The sequence below is a fragment of the Trachypithecus francoisi genome, unplaced genomic scaffold, assembly GCF_009764315.1.
Source record: "Trachypithecus francoisi isolate TF-2019V2 unplaced genomic scaffold, Tfra_2.0 Lachesis_group0, whole genome shotgun sequence".
In the NCBI taxonomy this organism is placed as follows: domain Eukaryota; kingdom Metazoa; phylum Chordata; class Mammalia; order Primates; family Cercopithecidae; genus Trachypithecus; species Trachypithecus francoisi.
In genome coordinates, this window is record NW_022681453.1 from 172302700 (window position 1) to 172318334 (window position 15635).

Below are 15635 nucleotides of genomic sequence, written 5' to 3' on the forward strand. Positions count from 1 at the left end.
TCCTAACAGAACCCCAGGTAGGCACAAAGCCCTAAACATGTTGGTGAAATTTCTGAGCTGAGGGCACTGGTGTCCTGCTTCCCCTGGAGCCGCACACAGGCGGGAGAGCCCACAGAGGAATCAGCTCTGTAGCGCATCCAGGCAGAGCAGTCTTAGTTTCTCGAAGATTTCCACCCTACGAGAAGGCACAGAAACAGCTGAATGGGGCCTCCAATCCAACACAGGACCCAGAGTGGCAATTTGGTGTCTCTGATGACCTGAGTAGGGTTATGACCAAGGATTCCCTGAGCCCCTCATACCTGGACAATGCATAAGCCCCCTGAGGAAAAGGAGAAATGACTTAGATTGAGGTTCCACCACACTAGGAAGATTGGAAACCTAAAATAGAAATTGGTGAGTTGTTTTAAAATTTTTGTTTTAAAAATTAAGTTGTGTTTATTTTCCATCAAAGTTATGGTATGAGATTCCTATCCACCACCTGCGGATAAGGGGAATCATGGGTGGCCTTGCCTTAGAGCACAAGCTAGAACTTCCAGAGTTCCCTTCCCCCATCTCATCACCCACTTCAACTACTTCCCGCCCATCATCCCAACGAGATGAAATCCTTGCCCTCTTAGAAGTCAAGTGTATCCTTCCCTAAATGCCAAGAGCCCACCTCTCAGCAGTCAGTGTCAGTCTAAACCTGGGGCTTAGGATAAAGGCAGGGTGGGCTGATGCCAAGGACTTAATCCCAAAGACCAACCATAAATGACCTTGAGGAGGACCAGAAAAGGATGACTGACTCTCCAGCTTGGACCAATATTTGGATGCAAGTGTATACAGGAACAACTGAAGCCAAAAGAAGGTGAACGGGAAAATTTTCTGCCTTTTGCCCTTTACCCAGGTTCCTAATCCTTTGTTTTCTTCAAGTTTCTAGTGGCAACAAATAGGGGGGATGAGAGAAGAAAGGTTTAATTTGCCCCATCTTTAACCAAATTATTCCTCTTTATTCTACAAAAGTAATAAAAACCATGCACCCACACCCATACCTTAACAAAGTATCAGAGTTACACAAAGTAAGCTCATCTTTTTACAAGAATAGGAAACTGAGCCGGGTAGAGTGGCTCACGCCTGTAATCCTAGCACTTTGGGAGGCTGAGGCGGGTGGATTGCCTGAGCTCAGGCGTTCGAGACCAGTCTGGGCAACAGGGTAAAACCCCGTCTCTACTAAAAAAAGAAAAAAAAAATTAGCCAGGCGTGGTGGCGTGTGCCTGTAGTCCCAGCTACTGGAGAGGCTGAGGCAGGAAAATTGCTTGAACCCGGGAGGCAGAAGTTACAGTGAGCCGGGATCGCAACGCTGCATTCCAGCCTGGGCGACAGAACGAGACTCCGTCTCAAAAAAAAAAAAAAAGGAGGAAACTGAATCCCAGAATTAATAATATAGTTTAACTAAAATCCAGTACTCAACAGATATATTTGGGTAGACTGCTTTTCTTTGAAGAGGAAAGAATGCTTTAAAACCCAAAGGTCTTTTTTTTTTTTTTTTTTTGAGACGGAGTCTCGCTCTGTCGCCCAGGCTGGAGTGCAGTGGCCGGATCTCAGCTCACTGCAAGCTCCACCTCCCGGATTCACGCCATTCTCCTGCCTCAGCCTCCCGAGTAGCTGGGACTACAGGCGCCCGCCACCTCGCCCGGCTAGTTTTTATTTCAGATTTTGCCTAGGTCATTCTCCATTAGCTATACAGCTGCTAGCCTCCCACCTCTGCTCATGATACCCCTTAGTTGTTAAAAGACTCAGGTCAAGACATGAAGAAAAATGTGGTATGGATCTGGTGCAAATCTGACATAAAATGTTGTCAAATTGACCCATCTCCTGGTAGTGGAGGCGACTGGAAATTGGAAGTTCCCAGCATTAATTCTTGTTCATTTCCACTCTGACACTAGCCTTTTCCGTTTATTTATTTATTTATTTGAGACAAGATCTTACCCTGTCCCCCAAACTGGAGTGCAGTGGCATGATCACAGCTCACTGCAGCCTCCACCAGGGCTCACGTGATCCTCCCACCCCAGCTTCTTGAGTAGCTGGGATCACAGGTGCGTGCCACCATGCTGGCTATTTAAAAAAATTTTTTTTGGACAGACAGAGTCCCACCTTGTTGCCCAGGCTGGTCTCAAACTCCTAAACTCAAAAGATCCTCCTCCCGCCTCCGTCTCCCAAAATGTTGGAATTACAGGCATGAGCCACCTGCCCAGCACCAGCCTTTTCTTATCTTAACCAAGCCTAGCTTCCCTAAAGTCATTTAAAATACGGGAACTTTATTCATAGGACTCCAACTCTCAATAGCCCACCCAGCTAGTAATAAAAGAAAAAAAGTCTATGTGGAAACCCGAGATAATCCAAATAACTAATTCTAGCCATTAATTTCAGACTTCTCCCTCACTGGGAGACTCGAGAGCTGCGAAACACCAAGAAATAAATCACTGAGCTTCACTTCTCACAGTCTACCATCTGGTGAAGGTGCTAATGAGCAATGATGTGCCCCACAGGAAGGAAGAAATTAGGGGAAGGAGGAGAGGGACAAGAGCACCACAGGGGCCAGCCCTTGGTGACTTAAAGTTGCCTGGACTTTTAACCAAATCTGTTTAGGTTTTACTTATCCAGATTTCATTAGCCGTTAGAAATGCAAATTAGTTAGATTCCTCCAGAAAACATTACCCTGCTTCCCCTCTCTCCAGTCCTCCCTTCTCCCCCTCCCCTTCCTTCCTGCCTTTCTTCCTTCCTTCCCTCCCTCCCAGCAGCATTGTTGAGCATTTATAAAGTGCCCATCACACCACACCATCAGTTTTACATTGCAGTGTCAGGGGCCTGAAAGTAGATATGAAACTGACAGTTTTTCCAAGGCTGCCATCAAATAATTGAGCTGTGGCCTCTAACTAAATTCCAGGAGGAAAAGATATCTCAAAACTGGGCTAATTCTCTTTGTTTATAGCTATTTTATGGATTCATATATTTGTTGTGTATATATATGTGTGTGTATATATATATACTATATGTGTAATTTTGGGGGGCTCTTTTATTTTTTATTTTTTTTGAGATGGGGTCTCGCTGTGTCACCTAGCCTGGAGTGCAAAGGTTCAATCTTGGCTCACTGCAACCTCCAGCTCCCAGGTTCAAGCAATCCTCCTGCCTCAGCCTTCCAAGTAGCTGGGATTACAGGCGCCTGCCACCATGCCCGGCTAATTTTTGTATTTTTTAGTGCAGATGAAGTTTCACCATGTTGGCCAGGGTGGTCTTGAACTCCTGACTTCAAGTGATCCGCCCGCCTTGACCTCCCAAAGTGCTGGGATGACAGGCGTGAGCCACTGCACATGGTCCCATATGTAATGTTTTATGTATAAGAATAAGAATTCTTATATTATGTCCATTTGAAAGCTTGACCTTGTCTTTTGAGACAGGGTCTCACTCTGTCACCTAGGCTGGAGTGCAGTGATGCAATCATGACTCACTGCAACCTTGAACTCCTGGGCTCGAGAGAGCCTCTCACTTCAGCCTCCTGAGTTGCTGAGACTATAGGCATGCATCACCACACCTGGCCAACCTTGTCTTTTTCATTATAGTCACTGAAGAATGAACAAAATGTAACTGTTTTCCAATAAGTATTTTCTTTAAAAACAAAACTCAGTAAGAGAGAGAACATTAAATGCAGATTTCTTCAGGTGACATAAGTTGAAGGGCCCCATACTTGAGTAAGTTAGAAAGTGCAGAACTATATAATGCATATGATACAAGAGGCAGGTGGTAATTTTGCTCCTGAGTTCACATGTGGGAATAATGGGAAATTTGCCTTGCTGGAGAAAAACCTATGTTTTGCATTCCCAGATATCTATTTTGACTTCCACTCTAGCATTTTATTATCAGCAGCTGTAACTCTGAAAATGTGTTAAAGTGATGTTTTGCTTAAACAGAATAAAAACTTGCTTCGCCAGAGCATAAGAAAAAAAAAAGTAATTCTGTCCAGTTTTATAAGCTGAAGCTGTATTAAAGTGATTGATTACTACTCTGAATGTCTTTTTCTGGCCTCTTGTAACCCTAATAACGTTTAAACCACTAAATGTCAGATAATTGCCTTCTGAAAGGAAAGGAAAATGTGGGGAGTGTTTGCTTGTCTTCTTCAATTCAGTACCAAAGAATAGAATTGGGAGTAGGTTCTGGGATTTTCAGTTAACATTACATTTTGTACACGTATCACTTAGACTATCAGACGAAGAAGATCTAATTCTGGTAGAACGTGATAGCAGAGAGAAATACAGTGTTAGTCAGGAAATGTGTTAACCAGGAAATGTGACCCTTCATCTCCACTTTCCTTCTCAACCGTTCCTTGTTTATTATGAAGCATTAAATATGACAAATATGTAAAATATCTGCAAGCTGGGTAAACATTAAAAAACTAGTTAAGGGTGAAAGGAAAGAATAAGAAAAGAAAGTATGGAAGGAAAAAAAAAGAAAAAAGACATCAAATGGCAGCGGAGAAACAGTTTCAGGGTCCATGAGCCTGCATGAGAATCCTAGCTGCCCCATTCAATAGGTGTATGGCCTGGGACAAGCCACTTAATCTCTCTGAGTCTCTGTTTCCTCATTTGAAGAAATGGACCAGGAGTATTTACCCCACTGTGTGTGTTATATGGAAACAATGGTTAGGGCTCGATAGACGGTTTTCCCGGATTAACCCACTTAAGGTTTACAGCTCAACGCGTTGTCACTTCTCATGGGTGATTTTTTGCTCTCACATTTTCATAAGAATGTCTGGTGCTTTAACTCAAAAGAGGAATCCCGGTGGGAATTTCCTACATTGTGGCAGATCAATGGTGAAAGATGTGTTTGTGGCATCAGGGCCTTCAGGGAATTTATCCAGTCATGCCGCCAAGGCATTTCTTCTGGTGCAGTATTTAAAATGAGATCCACTCTGAATCTAGGGCTTTCTGTGTCACCCAAAAACTCCCGGTCTCTCTTTTTCTGCTGGTGACAACATTGTTTGTGCTGTTATTAGAGCAGATGGTGGCCTGAGACTGGCACTAAGAGAAATTCAGGGATGAGGTCTAAGAGGAATGACCTGCTCTTCTCTTAACATTTTCAAGTGGGTCAGAGTTAGGGTGGCTAGAGGTTTTTGTTTGCCTGGGACAGTGCCTGCCTATCCCTGTTGTCCCTGAGTGATTATTAACAGCACCTCCCTTTTTACTCCTAAAATTATACTAGTTTGAATGATAAATTATAGAAATACCTTAGTCGGCCGGGCACGGTGGTGCACGCCTGTAATCCCAGCACTTTGGGAGGCCAAGGCAGGCGGATCACAAGGTCAGAAGATTGATACCATCCTGGCTAACACGGTGAAACCCCATCTCTACTAAAAATGCAGAAAATTAGCCAGGTGTGGTGGCGGGCGCCTGTAGTCCCAGCTACTCGGGAGGCTGAGGCAGGAGAATGGCGTGAACCCAGGAGGCGGAGCTTGCAGTGAGCCGAGATCGCGCCACTGCACTCCAGCCTGGGCGACAGAGCGAGACTCCGTCTCAAAAAAAAAAAAAAAAAGAAAAGAAAAGAAATACCTTAATCATCTGTTCTATGGGAAAACTGAGCAAAAATGAAAAAAAATTAAAGAACTACCTTAATCAGAATTTTTTTATTAAGTTTACTTTTTTAACTAGACTTTATAGTAAATAATTCAGAATGATGTTTATATGAATAAGGATAAGTCACAAAAAGAAAAATAAGAAAGTTCCCAATTCATAGGCTCTCAGATGCTTGGATTTCATCAATCATAAGAGGCACTACCAAGTCACACACCATTAAGAAAGAAACAGACCCACCATATTAGTTTGTTAAGATTCTCATAACAAAGTACCTCAGACTGGCACAGAAATTTAAATTAGCAGGGCATGGTAGTGTGCACCTGTAATCCTAGCCACTCAGGAGGCTGAGGTAGGAGAATCGCTTGAACCCTGGAGATGGAGGTTGCAGTGAGCCGAGATCATGTCATTGCACTCCAGCCTGGGGGACAAAGGGACACTCCGTCTCAAAAAAAAAAAAAAAAAGATTTGTCCACAGTCCTGGAGGCTAGATGTATGAAATGAAGGTGTCAGCAGGGTTGTCTCCTCAGGGGCCTTTCCCCTGGCTTGTAGATGGCGCCCTCCTGCTGCGTCTTCACGTGGTCTTCCCTCTGCCTGTCTGTGTCCTAAACTCCGCTTCTTCTAGGGACATCAGTCACATCAGGTTAGGGCCCACTCTAAAGACCTCATTTTAACTTAAGCACCTCTTTAAAGACCCTGTCTCCAAATACTGCCGCATTATGAAGTATCGGGCATTATGACTTCAACCAGTGAATTTTATTGGCCAGGTATGGGGTGGCCCATGCCTATAATCCCAGCCCTTTGGTACGCCAAGGCAGTAGGATCACTTGAGGCCAGGAGTTTTGAGACCAGCCTCCTGGGCACTATAGCGATAACTCACCTCTAAAAAAAAAAGCTAGGTGTGGGGGCATGAGCTTGTAGTCCCAGCTACTTGGGAGGCTGAGGTGAAAGGATCGATTGAGCCCAGGAGTTCAAGGTTACAGTGCACCACTGCACTCCAGCCTGGGCTAGAGTGAGACCACTCATCTCTAATATATATTTATATATATATTCATATATATTTATATATATTCATATATATAAATATATTTACATATATTCTTATATATTCATATATGTATATGAATTTTGTAGGGATATAACACCCACTAATCAACTCTGACATGCCATGGATTGTTAGATGTACCCTGATGTCAGAAGATTAAAATGTAAATGATGAGCTGAGAATGGTGGCTCACATCTATTAACCCAGCACTTTCGGAGGTCCAGGCGGGAGGATTGCTTGAGCCCAGGACTTCCAGAGCAGCCTGGACCAAGTAGTGAGACTTCATCTCTAACACAAAAAATAATAATAATAATAATAAATAAGCCGGGCATAGTGGGCATGTGCCTGTGGTCCCAGCTACTCGGGGAGGTTGAAGTGGGAGGAACTCTTGAGCCTTGGAAGCTGAGGTTGCAGTGAGCCATGATCACCCCACCGCACTTCAGCCTAGGGGACAGAGTGCAACTCTGTCTCAAAAACAGACAAACAAAAAAGTAAGTAACTGGATCTCAGAACTGATAAAAGATGTGCTGGTTTGGAAGGGGGAAGAGTCCATTCTCTATGCTTTGATGATGGTGGACATAGCAATTTATAAACCTGTTCCTTTGAAATCACCACTTTCTCCCCTGCACTCTCCAAAAGATCTGGGATAGGAAGGTAGAGCTCAGCTGCCCAGATTGCTATCTTGATTGCTTCCCCTCCCTGGTGCCTCACTTCCTGCCAATTCTTCTTTTGTAACAGTGCCCATGACTGCCCCTTCCTCTCTCCCTACCCACACCCGAATCAGCCCTTAGCTCATACCTGGACAGTTTCCACAGCCTCCGAACCGGTCTTCCCACATCAGTCCCCTTCTTTTCCCTCCTGATCCACCCTCACACAAGAATCGATCGCAAAATGACTCTCAAAACTGCAGCTTTGGTCATGCCACGCCCCTGATAGAAAGCCTTGGCTGGCTCTTCATTCCTCAAGGGTAAACACCAAAGGCGTCTTGGCCTAACCCTCAGGCCCCTGTGCTCAATCTGGCCCCCAGCCTCTGGTGCAGCTGCATCCGCTGTGCCCCTGCCTCTCACCGCAGCCAGCGTCCCCACCTCGGGGCCTTGCACGCTCCGTACCCCTCCTCTGGCAGGCCTGTGCTCTGGGCCTGTCTGAATGCTACCGTGTAATTATTGCACGCTGTTATTTATGTCTGACTCCCCAGCTAATAGCTATCCAAATTATCAAGACTATAATGTACTCCATTAACCGCACTGGCTGAGAAAGGAGTTGTTTCTCCTTGGCTCCAACAAAAAGAATGAAAAGTATTTCCCCCACCCCCTCCCATCTCCCTCCCCTGAGAGAAGGTGGCCGGGCCTTTGTGTCCTGGAAGTCTGACTTCCCTTAGCCCCAAGGAGAGTTAACAGCCTTTGTGTGTGTGTGCGTTTTTTTTCGTTTTTTCTTTTTTTTTTTTTCTTGGGGAGAAAGGGAAGCTGCCTGGTGAGATGGACTCCCCCTTTGCTTTCTAAGATGGAAAGTTGGTATGGCTCAGGACATCTTTGATTTGGCCTGCGAATTATTTTATATAAATTTAAAATATTAGTCGCAAGTTTCTAAAGGTGGGAAATGTCCCATGAAAATCTAAATCTCTGGGTTCTCTGGAAAAACTCAAAGGTTTCACATTTCTGGGCCCCTATTTTCACATGACAAAAATTGGAAGGATCGAAGTCCAGCTGGTGCCTTTAGGCAGGCTATGTACTTTCCGTTCACCACAGTCCCCACCACCCCCTAAAGCCTAACACCTGCAACATTGATTTGTGTACCTGCCTGTTCTTATATGTGTTGGAGTTTTCAACTCCTGCTTAGATGCATCAAATGGTTAATCTGAGACATTTAATAGAAAGGAGATGGTGGTCATGAGCTTTAAGAGTGAAAGACAGCGTGGCTGCCCTATAGGTCTTGAGAACGGGAGCCTGCTCTAAACTTCCCTCCTTAGGGGGCAGGACCAGGGATAGAGATGGTTGGCTGGGTGCCTGCAAGGACTAGGCTGTGAGTGCTCTCACCTTGAGAATGTCAGGGAAAACCTCCACAGCTGAGCTGGGCCCAGAGGAACTGGATCTATGCCCAGAACTGACCACAGAGATACCTACCTTCAAAGAAGAGTGGGCCAGGAGTAACAGCATCAGGGACCACACCAACCAAAGACCAGGCCTACCTCCATTCCCTGCCTGGCATAAACCCCACAGTTCTTTCTTTTTGAGACCAAGTCATGCTCTTGTTGCCCAGGCTGGAGTGCAGTGGCGCAGTCTCAGCTCACTGTTACCTTTGCCTCCCGGGTTCAAGCGATTCTCCAGCCTCAGCCTCCTGAGCAGCTGGGACTACAGGTGCCTGCCACCACTCCCGGCTCATTTTTGTACTTTTAGCAGAGACAGGGTTTCACTATGTTGGCCAGGCTGGGCTCAAACTCCTGACCTCAGGTGATCCGCCCACCTCGGCCTCCAAAAGTGCTGGGATTATACGCATGAGCCACCACAGCTCCTTTACAGCTTAAGTAGAGTGTGGTGAAGGGCATTACACTGCATTACAGTGATTCCAGAAGGGGCCATTTGTTTCACAGTCTTTGGTATAATTTCTCCTGCAGTTGTGCAGTACACAACCTGAGTGCCATACATCTAGTGGTCCTGACTGGGTATACTGTGTGTGTGTGTGTGTGTGTGTGTGTGTGTTTGTGTGTGTATGTGTTTAAAGCCTCTCAAATGGACTGATTTAAACTTCTCACCAACACCGAGAATGGGGGTCTAGAACTTTAATTTTTAAAAATAAATTAATATATCGTACTCCTCAAGTGTGGTTTATTAATCGAATTTTCATTAAAATATATACTTCTCAAAGACAGAAAGAATATTTTGTACTTATATACTCCTCCATAGTGTTTTGAAAAATAAATGTGTTAACTCTGAATGTAAATCTGAACACCGAACCGAATCTCTCTCCCTAGTAAAACTTAATTTTTTCCATTTTCCTGTTATGATCAGTCCTAGTCAAAACTGGCTTGTGTAGCCCAAAGTCAAATTAAAGCAAAGTCACTTTATTATTATTATTATTTTGAGACGGATTCTTACTCTGTCGCCCAGGCTGGAGTGCAGTGGCGTGATCTCAGCTCACTGCAGGCTCTGCCTCCCGGGTTCACGCCATTTTCCTGCCTCAGCCTCCCGAGTAGCTGGGACTACAGGAGCCTGCCACCACGCCTGGCTATTTTTTTTTATTTTTATTTTTAGTAGAGACAGGGTTTCACCATGTTAGCCAGGATGGTCTTGACCTCCTGACCTCGTGATCCACACACCTTGGCCTCCCAAAGTACTGGAATTACAGGCACCCGCCACCATGCCTGGCTAATTTTTCTATTTTTAGTAAAGACAGGGTTTCACCATGTTGGCCAGGCTGGCCTCAAACTCCTGACCTCAGGTGATCCGCTTACCTCGGCCTCCCAAAGTGCTGGGGTTACAGGCATGAGCCACCATACCTGGCCGAGTTTTCATTTGTATAGACCAGTTAGTGTGTTCTCTTTCCAGGAAGGAGTGTAAAAAAAGCTCTCTGCCACTGATACTCTATTCACAGCCTTAAATTGTTTAGTCTCTTTCTTAAATTCCTGAAATCCCACTTCTAGGCATTTGTCCTAAGAAAATAATCAGGGACTGTGAACCAAGACTTATGTCTATAGTTGCTCGTTGTGATATATTAATTACAACAGCAATAAAAAGAAGCAACCTAGATGTTCAAACACTGGGGAGTGATGAAATACATTACAAACAGCACAACCTGGTTCAACCATTTCTATGACTGAGTACTAAGCAGCCTTTGAAAATGATGTGCTAAGTGTATTGAATGGCATGAGAAAATGGTCAGCATATATTTGTGAGACCTCTAAACACTTTGAAATATGTTGCTAACGTATGGAAAGAGGTGCGACTATTACTGAAAATATTCACTCTCTTCCACATCTTTTCAATCTGGTTTCAGCCAAGAAATTTGCTTTGACCACTGGAATAGACACAGTGGTGCAAGGAGAAGATTAACAAGCAGGTGCATGATTTGATTTGCTCTCTTGAGCCTTTGCCATTGCAAAAGGCGATGAGGGAAACATACCCAGGCTAGCCCCCTGGTTCTAGGGAAGGCAGAGAGATAAATGCAGCCAAACCAAACCACCCCAGCTGAGAACAACATTGTTCAGCCAACCCCTAGCAAACCCATAGATGAATGGGAATAAAGTATTGTAAACCCAACTGATAGTGGGTTTGTTATGCAGCATTTCAGTGGCAATAATTCATGAATACAGGAGGAAAGTACCCTCCAATACTAGAAAGATATTTTCTCCAGTGATAAAGCATACACAAACTTTTGCAAATAGTACTTTACCCTTCCCTTCAAGTTGCCCATTTGGTCCGTAGAGAGTCCACCTAGTTTCAGTGGGAGGGGACATCGACCCCCTTCCTCAATGGGAGGAATATTAAGGACACATTATAAGAAGAGCATGTAGGCTAGGAGATATTTTATGGCCCGCTTTAGAAAATATAATCTACCATATCAAATTCTCAGAACATTGTTTTCTTTTCTTTTCTTTTTTGAGACTTCTCATTCTGTCCCCCAGGCTGGCATGCAGTGGCGTAATCATGGCTCACTGCATCCTTGACCTCCTAGGCTCAAGTGACCCTCCTGTCTCAATCCCACCAAGTAGCTGGGACTACAGGTGCACACCACTTCACCTGGCTAATTTTTGTATTTTTTGTAGAGACGGGGTTTCACCATGTTGGCCAGACTGGTCTCAAGCTCCTGGGCTCAAGTGGTCCTCCCACCTCAGCAGGATGGATGGAAGGATGGATTACAGGCATGCACCACTGCACCCGGCTAGAACATTGTTTCATAAACACTATATACCCATTAGTTATTTTCATTCAACAAATATTTATTGAAAACCTACCACACTAGTTACTGCTAGGACTGGAGATATAGCAATGAACATCGCAGAGTTGATCCCTGTCTTAATGGGCTAACCAAAGAAAAACTGCAGGCTAAAATCCAATATAAGGACCCTTTAGTAACTGACCAGGTGAGCTATTGGGCTGGAGGTAATTTTCTTTCTTTCTTTCTTTTTTTTTTTTTTGAGACGGAGTCTCACTCTGTCACCTAGGCTAGAGTGCAATAGCGCAATCTTGGCTCACTGCAACCTCCGCCTCCCAGGTTCGAGCAATTCTCCTGCCTCAGCCTCCTGAGTAGCTGGAATTACAGGTGCACACCACCACGCCCAGCTAATTTTTGTATTTTTAGTAGAGACAGGGTTTCACCATCTTCGTCAGGCTGGTCTCGAACTCCTGACCTCGTGATCCACCCACCTCGGCCTCCCAAAGTGCTGGGATTACAGGCATGAGCCACTGTGCCCGGCCTGGCTGGAGGTAATTTTCTAGTGAGTAGGCCAGTCCTAGAGAACCAGAAAAGAATTCTGGCTTAAAAGTGTTTTGCCGTGATTGTGTCTATTGCGACAGGGCTTTTCCTGGCAGCTTCTCTGAAAGTAGAATAAGGAGGCAAGAGTTCTCAAAGGGCTTAGAGTCCAATTCTATTTCATTCAAGCAGTTACTATAGCTTTAATGCAAAGCAGGTGCTGGGCTTGTTTAAAAAGAACTAAAGGCACCTACGTCAGCTTTCTAGCATCTTGCACCTCAAGGTGCAGTCCGTGGCACAAAATGAGCATCAATGAGCTGACCTGGGAGTTCCATAGAAATGCAGAACCTCAGGCCTCACCTCTGAATTAGTGAATCAGAATCTGCAGTGAAAAAAAATAAATTAATTAATTAAAAATTAAATTGTGGTAAAATAAAACATAAAATTTACCACCTTAACTATGTTTAAGTGTTTAGTGTCATTAAGAATTTTCACATTGTTGTGCAACCATCATCACTGTCCATCCATAAAACTCTTTCCATCTTGGCAGGGCATGGTGGCTCACGCCTCTAATCCCAGCACTTTGGGATTACCTAGGCTGAGACAGGCAGATCACCTGAGGCCAGGAGTTCGAGATCAGCCTGGTCAACATGGTGAAACCTCGTCTCTGCTAGAAATATAAAAATTAGCCGGATGTGGTGGTGCGTGCCTGTAGTCCCTGTTACTTGGAAGGCTGAGGCAGGAGAATAGCTTGAGCCTGGGAGGCAGAGGTTGCAGTGAACTGAGATCTGCTGCTGCCAGTCCGTCCTGGGTGACAGAGTAAGACCTTGTCTCAAAAAAAAAAAAACACACACACACACACACAAAAAACCTCTTTCTATCTTGTGAAACTGAAACCCCGTACCCATTAAACAATCACTCTCGTTCTTTTTTCCCTTCAGCCCCTGGCAACCACTATTCTACTTTCTGTCTCTATTAATTTGACCATTCTAGGTACCTCATATAAGCAGAATCATACAGTATTTGTCCTTTTGTGACTGGCTTATTTCACATGATAATGTCCTCAAGTTTCATTCATATTGTAGCAGAAGCTTCTTTTTCTTTTTCTCCTGAGACAGGGTCTCATTCTGTCACTCAACCTGGAGTGCAGTGCAGTGGCACCCTCTTGGCTCACTGTAGCCTTGACCTTCTGGGTTCGAGCGATTCTCCCACCTCAGCTCCCCAGCCCCCTACTCCCGTCACCCCCACTAGCTGAGACTACAGGTGCAAACCACCACACCTGGCTAATTTTTTTGTATTTTTTGTAGAGGGTTTTCACCATGTGGCCCAGGCTAGTCTCAAACCCCTGACCTCAAGCAATCCGTCCACCTCAGCCTTCCAAAGTGTTGGGATTATAGGCATGAGCCACAACACCCAGCTAGAATCTACATTTTAACAAAATCTTCAGATTGTGTGTATGCCCATTACAGTTTGAGAAGCACAGCTCTACTAGATTACTGGGGCCAATATAGGGGAGATAAGAAAGTCTAATAAAACAGTCCTGGAAGAAACTCAGGTTTCCTTACTCCTAGGGACCACTTGGGGACCATTTCCATGGTCGTATTTGTGGAGCAATTTTGGTTTCCTGAGATCAACCACGTGGGCTCCAATCTGTCAAAAAATGAATGGCTAAACTGGCCTCTGAGCATCAAAAGTTTGAGGCCTACAGGGGACCTGCTTGCAAAAGTATAACTTGTAAATCACTCAATACCACTGGCAAATAGGTATCTGTAGCAGGACTATACAGAGTTAGTAGCTCATTTAGGTTTCCACTAACTTAATAACACACACACTTACATAGTGCCAGTCATGACTCCAAGTAGGTATGGAATATTAACACCTTTAACCCTCATAACAATTCCAGGAGTAGGAACATTTTTAATCCCTGGTCTACAGATGTAGAAACTAAGGCACAGGCAGGTTAAGTAACTTGCACAAGGTGATGTGGCTGGTGAATGGTGGAGCTGGGATTTGAACCCAGGAGCTACACTGTGCCTCCTCTTTGGCAATTGCTTGACCAAGTCTTCTGTTGAAACTGAACTATAAGGAGTTATGCAGACTGTGGGTGTGTTATGGGAGTGACCTACATTTAACCAAAGACATTAGTTTATATGTAAGGAAAAACAACAGAAGCTAGAATGTCAGAAAGTAAGCGGGAAACCCTTGTGACATGGTGGATTTTTTTCTCAGTAGGACAGAAGAAAATTTGGGATCCGTGCCCACATTATTAAATACTTGGACTCAAATACTCAGACTGGTTTTCCTCCTCCCTTCCTAACCACACCTCCTCTTCCTCTTTCACAGGCTCTTTCCCCTTAGCCTTCTCGAAAGGCTTTCTTTCCTCCCTTTCTAATCTCACTTGTTTTCTTGGCTTCCAAGCCAAAAAATCCCAAATCCATGTTGCTACTGTGATCTTTCTTCCTGGTTCAAAATCATAATTCATTGCTTCCTGATGTTTCAGCAAAAATGTCACAACAAGATCTCAAATTCTACGTCTGGGAAGATGAACCACATTGGCTGATACTCTAGAGATGAGAGAGGGGCCCAATGTCACAGTCAGATTTTTCTTGTATTCAGCACTCCCCAAACAGGACCCGCCACCTGCCCCTCCCAAGATCACTGCCACAGGCCCCATCTCATTCCTGACCCCTGTCATCCTCTCTCTATGAGGCTTGAAACCTTCATTATCTTTTCCTCCTCTCTTTCTCCATATCCGAAGGAGTCTCGCTCCTCAACCGGTCTCAAATCTGTCTTCTGCTTTACATGTTGTCATTGTCTAAGCTCAAGCCCTCCCCACCTGCCTCCAGTCTCCCTGACCCTCATCTGCCTTCCCTCCTACACCCACCCCTACACACAGCTGACAGGCATTCTCTCAAACACAGATCGGCCCACATCACTCCTTGGCACTGCCTCTCAACTCCATCTCTGGACCTTGGGTGAATCTGCCAACTGCTCAGTGAAAATGACCTCCTTCTTTGCTCTTAAAAAAAAAAAAAAAAAAAAACAGGCCGGGCGCTGTGGCTCAAGCCTGTAATCCCAGCACTTTGGGAGGCCGAGACGCGCGGATCACAAGGTCAGGAGATCGAGACCATCCTGGCTAACACGGTGAAACCTCGTCTCTACTAAAAATACAAAAACTAGCAGGGCGAGGTAGTGGGCACCTGTAGTCCCAGCTACTCGGGAGGCTGAGGCAGGAGAATGGCGTAAATCCGGGAGGCGGAGCTTGCAGTGAGCTGAGATCTGGCCACTGCACTCCAGCCTGGGCGACAGAGCGAGACTCCGCCTCAAAAAAAAAAAAAAAAATCTGAAACTTACAGGAAAGTTGCAAGTACAGTACAAACAATGTTTTTGTTCCCAAACCATTTGAGAGTAAGTTGCAGACCTGACCTGGTGCCCTGAAAATTCTACTATACATTTGCTACGAACAAGGACATCCTTCTATATACACAATACAACCATTTTTAAAGTTAGGAAATTAACACTGATACATTACTACAAATCCCTGGGCCCCATTCAAGTTCTGCCAGCAATCCTCATAATGTCAT